General features: G+C 43.0%; 1 pseudogene; it reads left to right on the forward strand.

The window, feature by feature from the left end:
* The first annotated feature begins 317 nt into the window (after positions 1–317).
* Positions 318–482, forward strand: LOC116589497 (annotated as a pseudogene).
* Positions 483–7893: the final 7411 nt, after the last annotated feature.

A 7893-nucleotide genomic window follows, 5' to 3' on the forward strand; every position in this document is an offset into this window, starting at 1 on the left:
GATCAAGCCCCTCTCTCACTGGGCACTGCACTGAGTTTGGAGCCTGCTAAAGATTTTCTCTCTCCCTCTCCTTCACTCAAAAAAAAAAAAAAAAAGTCTGAAATGTTGGGTATTCTTGGCTTAATCATTCCTAAAGCACCTTTAACTCATCTTGGCACCTTATTAGGGCATTCAAATTCCATTTTTGTAAAAAGAGACAAAATTATTTATGTCGTGGGGTGCCGGGCTGGCTCGTGGTGGGGTGTGAGACTCTGGATCTTGGGGTTGTGAGTTCGAGCCCCACGCTGGGTATAGAGATTACTTAAAAATAAATCTTAAGCTTTGTGCAGTGGCAGAATCGTAGCCAATGAGGTTTATCCGAGGCGTGATTATTGCTAATTGAAAAATAAAATCTTAAAAAAATTATTTATGTCCTGATGCATGTGCTACATTTTACATAAATGCAGAAAGATAAAAACTGATTTTTAAAAAGAACTTCGTTGGGTGGAAAATACAGGTAGAAAGCCTAAATTAATAAAGCAAGGGATAAGATTACACAAACACGTTTACATTTTCCCCTTGAGCAGGTGCTAAAGGAGAGGAGTGTTTCTAAAGAACATTCTGAGGAAAAAAGCAGTGAGGGAGTCTGTTTAATTACGGGGTTCACCTGTAAGATTAAAGGCAAACTATAAATGAAACACACTTTCTGATCTTCTTTTTTTTTTAAGATTTTATTTTATTTATTTGACAGAGAGAGATCACAAGTAGGCAGAGAGGCAGAGAGAGAGAGAGGAGGAAGCAGGCTCCCTGCTGAGCAGAGAGCCCGATGCGGGACTCGATCCCAGGACCCTGAGATCATGACCTGAGCTGAAGGCAGCAGCTTAACCCACTGAGCCACCCAGGTGCCCCCACACTTTCTGATCTTAAAACCTATGAAATACTTTTCCTGTAGGTATACATGAAGAATACTTGGTATGATAAAGTGAAAAATGTCCTTGGCGATATTTACAACAGCCACAAAACTGGCTTTCTTGCCCCAGGTTCTTTGATATCCTTTAGCTGAGGCCAACAGCCAGGCACCAAGTGGGATCCACCGAGGGTCACTGACATTCTGTGTTTTGAAGTCTCAAGTCTACCTGTAGTAAAAATAATGGAAATCTAATATAATTTGAACTCAAACTCAACATCAAAGTTTATCGCAAGTACTTGAAGTGGTTATAGTAAACCTTACCAAATCCCAAGTGTATGCAGATGAAACACTGATGTATGTCAGAATCCGTAAGGAAGGGGGTGGGAAAAGGAGCAAAAATCTTACCTATTAAAGCAAACCACAATGGGTGGGATGTTCCGGGGACCGGGTTTACCCTTGGGCATGTGTGGTTTAAGACAGCAAGTCGCAGTGGGTTGGAATTCAGCCGACAAGTAAGCAGGTGAAATGTGAAAGTAATTAGATAATGAATTGATAATCTACATAGAAGGAGATTTTTAATATCCTCCTTCTGGGCTCTCACCAGGACTTATTAATCCTTTTATGAAATCAATGACTGAGTTGAAAGTACGGAATTGGGACTGATGAATCCGTCCTATTAGATGTAAGTGCCACAAAAAATCTTAATGGGTTGGTGAGATAATTCTGGCAAGATGAAAGCCAACACAGATGAAATGAGGTCATATATTTTTGATGGGGTAGGAGGGAAAATACTGTCCTGATGTTTTCCGTCCACCTTTCTGCATCTTTCTTCTGATTTCAGAAACACCGAGAGCCCGTTAGGTGCCAGGCACTGTGCAGTGTGCTGGGAACACAGTGATCAATGAGGCACATGACCGAGTAGGGACGATATCTCTGAAGACTGCCAGGTAGTGTGTACATTTTGGAATAGGGATGAACTTTAAGTACAAGAGTTGTGGGGTGCTGGCTGGCACAGTTGGTGGAACATATGACCCTTGATCTCAGGGTCATGAGTTCAAGCCTCTCATTGGGCTCCATAGTGCTTACGTTAAAAAATTCTTTAAAAAAAAAAAAAAAAAAGTAAGCTCAGTGTTTGCACGAAGCATGGCAAGTATTCAGTTCTTTGTAAGATCAAGGGACGCTCCACTAAGAAGGAGAACCCAAGTTCAAGAATGGATCTCTATCAGTCCTGGGCCTGGGGTACGGATAGAGGGAAAGGGTAATGCAGGGAGAGAAAGGCGCAGAAGAGGCCTATCCAGGGGGTTATAGTGGTTTATAGTGTGGCTGGAGATGTGTATGGGTGGAGAGGAGAGATGGCAGGACATGGTGTGAGGGAGGTTGTTAAGGCCAAATCATGGAGGAGATGGAGTTTGATGTCTGGTGATTGAGGGAGCCATTGATAAAGTTTATTTTAGTAAGGAAAGGAGTAATGAGGTCCAAATGGCATTTTTATGAAGGTCACTGTGCAAACAGTGCTTCAGATCATTTGAACATGGTGCTGGGATGATAATGGCAGATACCAGTTTGGAGACCCTCTAGTCAGCTCCTCTGACATATAACAAAATAACAGACTAGGGGGTTAAACCCGCAGAATATTTATCTTCTCATAGTCCTGAGGGCTTCAAGCCCTAGACCAAGGTGCTGGCCAGTTGCATTCCCCATGAGGGTTCTCCTCCTGACTCCCCTCTGGGTCCTCCCGTGACCTTTCCATGGTCACATGTGGAGAAAGATAGTGTGAGAACTCTCTCGTGTCTCCTCCTAGAAGGACACTAACCCTATTGGATTAGGACCCCACCCTTGTGACCTCATCCAACCTTAATTACTTCCTTGGAGGTTCCAACTCCAAATACAGCCACGTCGCAGGGTAGGGCTTCCATGTATGAGTTTTGGGGAGATGCAAATATCCAGGCCACAGCAGACATGGTTACAGTTGTTCTGTTCAAAGATGATGAGAACATGAATTGAGGAGTAGCCCAGGGGCAGGAGGGGAAGGACGTCAGGACCCTGAGGAGATAAGATGGGCAGTTCTTTGTGTCTGCTTAGGTGTGGAGTGAGGGGAAAGAAGAACACAGGGTCACTCCCACATGATTTTGTTCTTGTTCCCTTTACTAGCGCATTAATCAGTGTTCTCCAGAGAACAGATAGATATAGACACAGATACCCTATTGGTGTCTTTATCCTCTTGGTTCTGTTTCTCTGGAGAACCTGGGACCTCATGGCCTCCATAGTTCTAGAAGGCAGCAAGGAGTCCTGTGCTCTGCTGACTGCCAGCTAGAGAACCAAGAAAGCCAGTTGTAATTCAACCTGGATCCAAAGTCCTGAGATCCAGGAGCACCAATGTCTGAGGGCAGGAGAGGATGGATGTCCCGGGTCCACAGAAAGCAAATTCATCCCTCTGCCCTTTTGTTTGATGCAGGCCCTCAATGTACTGGATCATGCCCATCTACATGGGTGAGGGCCATCTTCTTTACTCAGTCTACCTATTCAAATGCTAATCTCTTCGGGAAACATCCTCAGACACAGGCGGAAAAAATGTCTTATCACCTATCTGGGCATCTCTTAGTGGAGTCAAGTCGACACAAAATTAAACCATCACGAGATGGTTACCATTAGTGAGAATAAGGATTGTGGGGAAATCTGATTTTAAGACAAAGCAAGTAAAATGAGTTTAAGATAAGTATGAGGTATCTGAGGGGTCCAGGGAATGGTTTGGTGTCAGCTTCAAGGACGAGCAGAGTCAGGTGTAGAACAAGAAGACAAGAGGACCCAGGATTGATTTTTGGGAAGAAACTAGGCATGGAAACACTGAAAACTATTGCTAAACATCTTGTGACTTCATTTTAAGTTGAGGAGGAAAAAAAATATATAGAAATACTTCGGGTTTCATAATTTATATTTTTCCACATCAGATTCTCACCCTTATTCTTAGTAATTTTGCATGAGCACATCCTCACCTTTACTGCTGACTTCAAGTGATATTTTTGCTAATAAAGGAGAGAATCCTCTGGAAGGTGCTGTAACGAGTAAAGCATTGTACTTAGCTGTAAATTTAACCTCTGTAACTCCAGCTGCAGAATGAAGTCATTTATTAGAGGGAAAAATTGCTGGCTCTGGAGGAGAAGACAAATGGTTGCCTCTTTGCCCTAGTTTAAATAGGATGATGGCCCTAGCATCGTTCCCTAGAGAGAAGGTCTGTGCTTTGGAAGCTACCAGCAGCCATTAACGAGGCCAACTGTGATTGGGCTGTTCTGGGTACTAAATGGTTCTTCTTATAGAGTCGGAAGGGTTCCTGCCTGTGCTCTGGATCAAGGGCTCTATCTCTAGCCCTCTTCATGAGGGCAAAGCTTGCCTACAAATAAAAAGCAAACTAAATAAATAATGAGAGAAGAAAATACTGGAAGACGGAAGGAAATCTCTTATGAGCTAACATACACTGAAATGAAAAATGAATATCAAGCCTGAGTGTATAGAGCCTACCATCCTAAAGCAGGTGATAACGCATTTGAAGTGAAAATTTCACGAGGGGGTGGCGAGCGTGTGCACCTGGCTGGTGCAGCTGGTAGAACATGAGACTCTTGATCTTGTGCTTTGTGAGTTCAAGCCCCATGTTGGCTGGAGAGTTTACAGAAAGAAAAAAGAAAAAAGAAAAAAAAGTTAGGGACACCTTTGTGGCTCAGTGGGTTAAGCCTCTGCCTTCGGCTTAGGTCATGATCCCAGGGTCCTGGGATCGAGCTCAACTTGGGCTCTCTGCTCAGTGGGAAGCCTGCTTCCCCCTCTCTCTCTGCCTACTTGTGATCTCTCTCTGTCAAATAAATAAATATAATCTCAAAAAATATAGTTGAAAGATCACCTATTCCAAATCATGGTAGAGAGTGTGTAATCACTGTTACCATTGGTACACAGGACAATATAATAGAAAGTGTGGGATAGAAAGCCAGCGGCTGGGGAAGAAGCCAACTTGTTCATCCCTCATGCTTTTTTTTTTTTTTTAAAGATTTTATTTATTTATTTGACAGACAGCGATCACAAGGGGGCAAAGGCAGGCAGAGAGAGAGAGAGGGAAGCAGGCTCCCCACTGAGCAGAGAGCCCGACTTGGGGCTCGATCCGAGGGCCTGGAGATCATGACCTGAGCTGAAGGCAGAGGCTTCAACCCACTGAGCCACCCAGGCGCCCCATCCCTCATGATTTTTAATTGTATCTAATAGTGACAGGCTTCTTGGGTTGAATAAGTCAAAGATATAATAGAAATGTCTCTGTAAGAAGTTGCTAAGACTTGGATGGCTTTGATTTTTTTTTTTAGCCTAGAGGAAAAAGTCTAATAATGCCTTTTTCTACAAAGCAAAATATTTATCAATTCTGGTCTTGTTTAGAGCTGTTATCACCACAAATAAGTATTTCCACAGGAAACCAAAAGCAATGGCAAAATTGCATGTATTTTGCAGCACAAAAGTATTATAAAATCGAAAGGCAACATGTAAGACCATTTCCATTCAAGTGTACTGCCTCTGGGTTAAAGATTTTATCTAAGTTAGATATAAGGGATAAATGTTATGAAACAGAAAATCTGAAATTAGGGCCAAAACTTATGCTATTTAACATAGAATAGCATGAAGTTTCCCCCTCTAAAGTTCAAGACATTGTTGTGGCATAATCATGTGAGCTTGAAGGACTGCTTTATGCATAGGTTAATCAGGGATGCCTGGGTGGCTCAGTCGTTGGGCATTTACCTTCCGCTCAGGTCACCATCCCAGCATCCTGGGGTCACGATCCTAGCATCCTGGGATCAAGCCCCGTGTTGGGCTCCCTGGTTAGTGGGAAGCCTGCTTCTCCCCCTCCCACTCTCCCTGCTTGTGTTCCTGCTCTCACTGTCTCTCTCTCTGTTAAATAAATAAATAACCCCCCCCCTTTTTTTTAGATTTCACTTATTTATTTGACAGAGAGAGACACAGTGAGAGAGGGAACACAAGCAGGGGGAGTGGGAGAGGGATAAGCAGGCTCCCTGCTGAGCACGGAGCCGGATGTGCGGCTCGGTCCCAGGACTCCAGGATCATGACCTGAGCCGAAGGCAGATGCTTAACGACTGTGCCACCCAGGTTCCCCAATAAAACCTTAAAAAAAAAAAAGTATATATAGGGTAATCATCCACAAACATGAGTTGCAGTCAGACATTGTGATGTACATTTTACTAGAAAAAGCACCACCCATCTCCTTAATGCAAAAAGCTTCAGAGAAACTCTGTCATGGACAGAAACCTGATTCTAGTGGGAAACATACATTGTAACAGCAAACACTGAGTGGGCAAATGTGCTGGGGAGAAAATGAAATACTCCTTGAAGGGAAATGTGGGGGCACTTGGCTGGCTCAGTGGGTAGGGCATGCAAATCCTGATCTCCAAGTTCCGAGTTTGAGCTCCATGTTGCGTGTACAGATTACTTAAAAATAAAAATAATAAAATATGGTGTTTTAGAATCTTCTACAGTAATGGCATGGAAACAATCCTTGGTTCAGAGAGGAAGAAAGTAAGGAGTTGTAAGGTATTACGATGCACAAGCAGACACTGATAGATCATCTTGGAGACAATCCAAGGGTGGAATTGTTGGGATCTCTCTTGCACTAACGTAGGAAAGTGCTCTGTGGGACAAACGTGACAAGACAGAATTATACCAGTGTATTCCTACATGTAAGGTAAGTTATTTCTGTCCAGTCTACCCTTCAGAAAAAGAGTTTCTGAGAGTTTCTGGATGGCTCAGTCAGTTGAGCATCTGACTCTTGGTTTCAGCTGAGGTCATGATCTCACAGGTCATGGGATCATGCCCCATGTAGGATTCCATGTTCAGTGGGGAGTCTGCTTGAGATTCTCTCTCTCCCTCTCCCTCTGCCCCTTTCCCTGCTCATGTGCATGCTCTCTTTCCAAAATAGATGGATAAATCTTTAAAAAAAAAAATCTTATTGGGAAAAATGGGAAATTACCTTATATTATTTAGCCCCACACAGTACATAGACCAGAGATTTTCTCAAAATTCATCGTAGCTTGGAGGAAATAAAATACATTACCCTCCTTGCTCTTTCTGAACCTTCTAACAGTCTGCTGGGGTCCATACATAGTGACAGAAAGACCATAGCACCGTTGATCAGGAAATCAGGCTTCTGGTATACCTTCTCTAGCACAACAGTCTCTGGAGGGCTTGGGTAGCTTTTGCTTCCAGGGACTGTCACCCTTAATGTAGATTATTTACTGCAGTTCCAGATGTTTTACTCTACGAAGAAAAGCTGAGGATCAAAATGAAATTTACCACCTCCTTTTTTCCCGACTTTAACTTTCTTTACATCTACTGGAAGGAATAGGCACTCCATAAAAGCCAGCTGTTTTTAGTATGGCCAGGCTTATAGTGAAGCCTTTACATTTTATTTTTAAGATTTTATTCTGTTTATTAAAAATATTTAATGAATTAATTTACTCTTTAGAGAGAGAGAAAGGGAAAAAAGGAGTGGGAGGGAAGGGCAGAGGGAAAAGGAGAGAGAGAATCTGAAGCAGACGCCCCACCGAGTGAGGAGCCTGATGCAGATCCATCCCTCAACACAGATCATGACCTGAGCCAAAATCAAGGGTCTGACACTTAACTGAGCCACCCAGGTGCTCTCTCCCCCCAGTAAAATTGTTTTTTAAAGAGTTTTGGCCAACTTGAATATACATACTTTTAGTTGTTTATTTTTTAAGATATTTTCCTTTTTTTTTTTTTTTTTTTTTTAAGTAATCTCGACATCCAACGTAGAGCAGAACTCACAGCACCAAGATCAAATGTTCCCCATTCTGCCAACTGAGCCAGCCAGGCGTCCCAGCACCTCACATTTTCGATGATATTTTATTCATGCAATCCCCCCGTGTTACGGTAGGATTATGTTATCTCACTCGTGGCGATGAGGTAAAATGGTGAAGTCACTTCCCTGCGGTCACAGAGCGGGT

This window comes from Mustela erminea, chromosome 4, assembly GCF_009829155.1.
Source record: "Mustela erminea isolate mMusErm1 chromosome 4, mMusErm1.Pri, whole genome shotgun sequence".
Taxonomy (NCBI): Eukaryota; Metazoa; Chordata; class Mammalia; order Carnivora; family Mustelidae; genus Mustela; species Mustela erminea.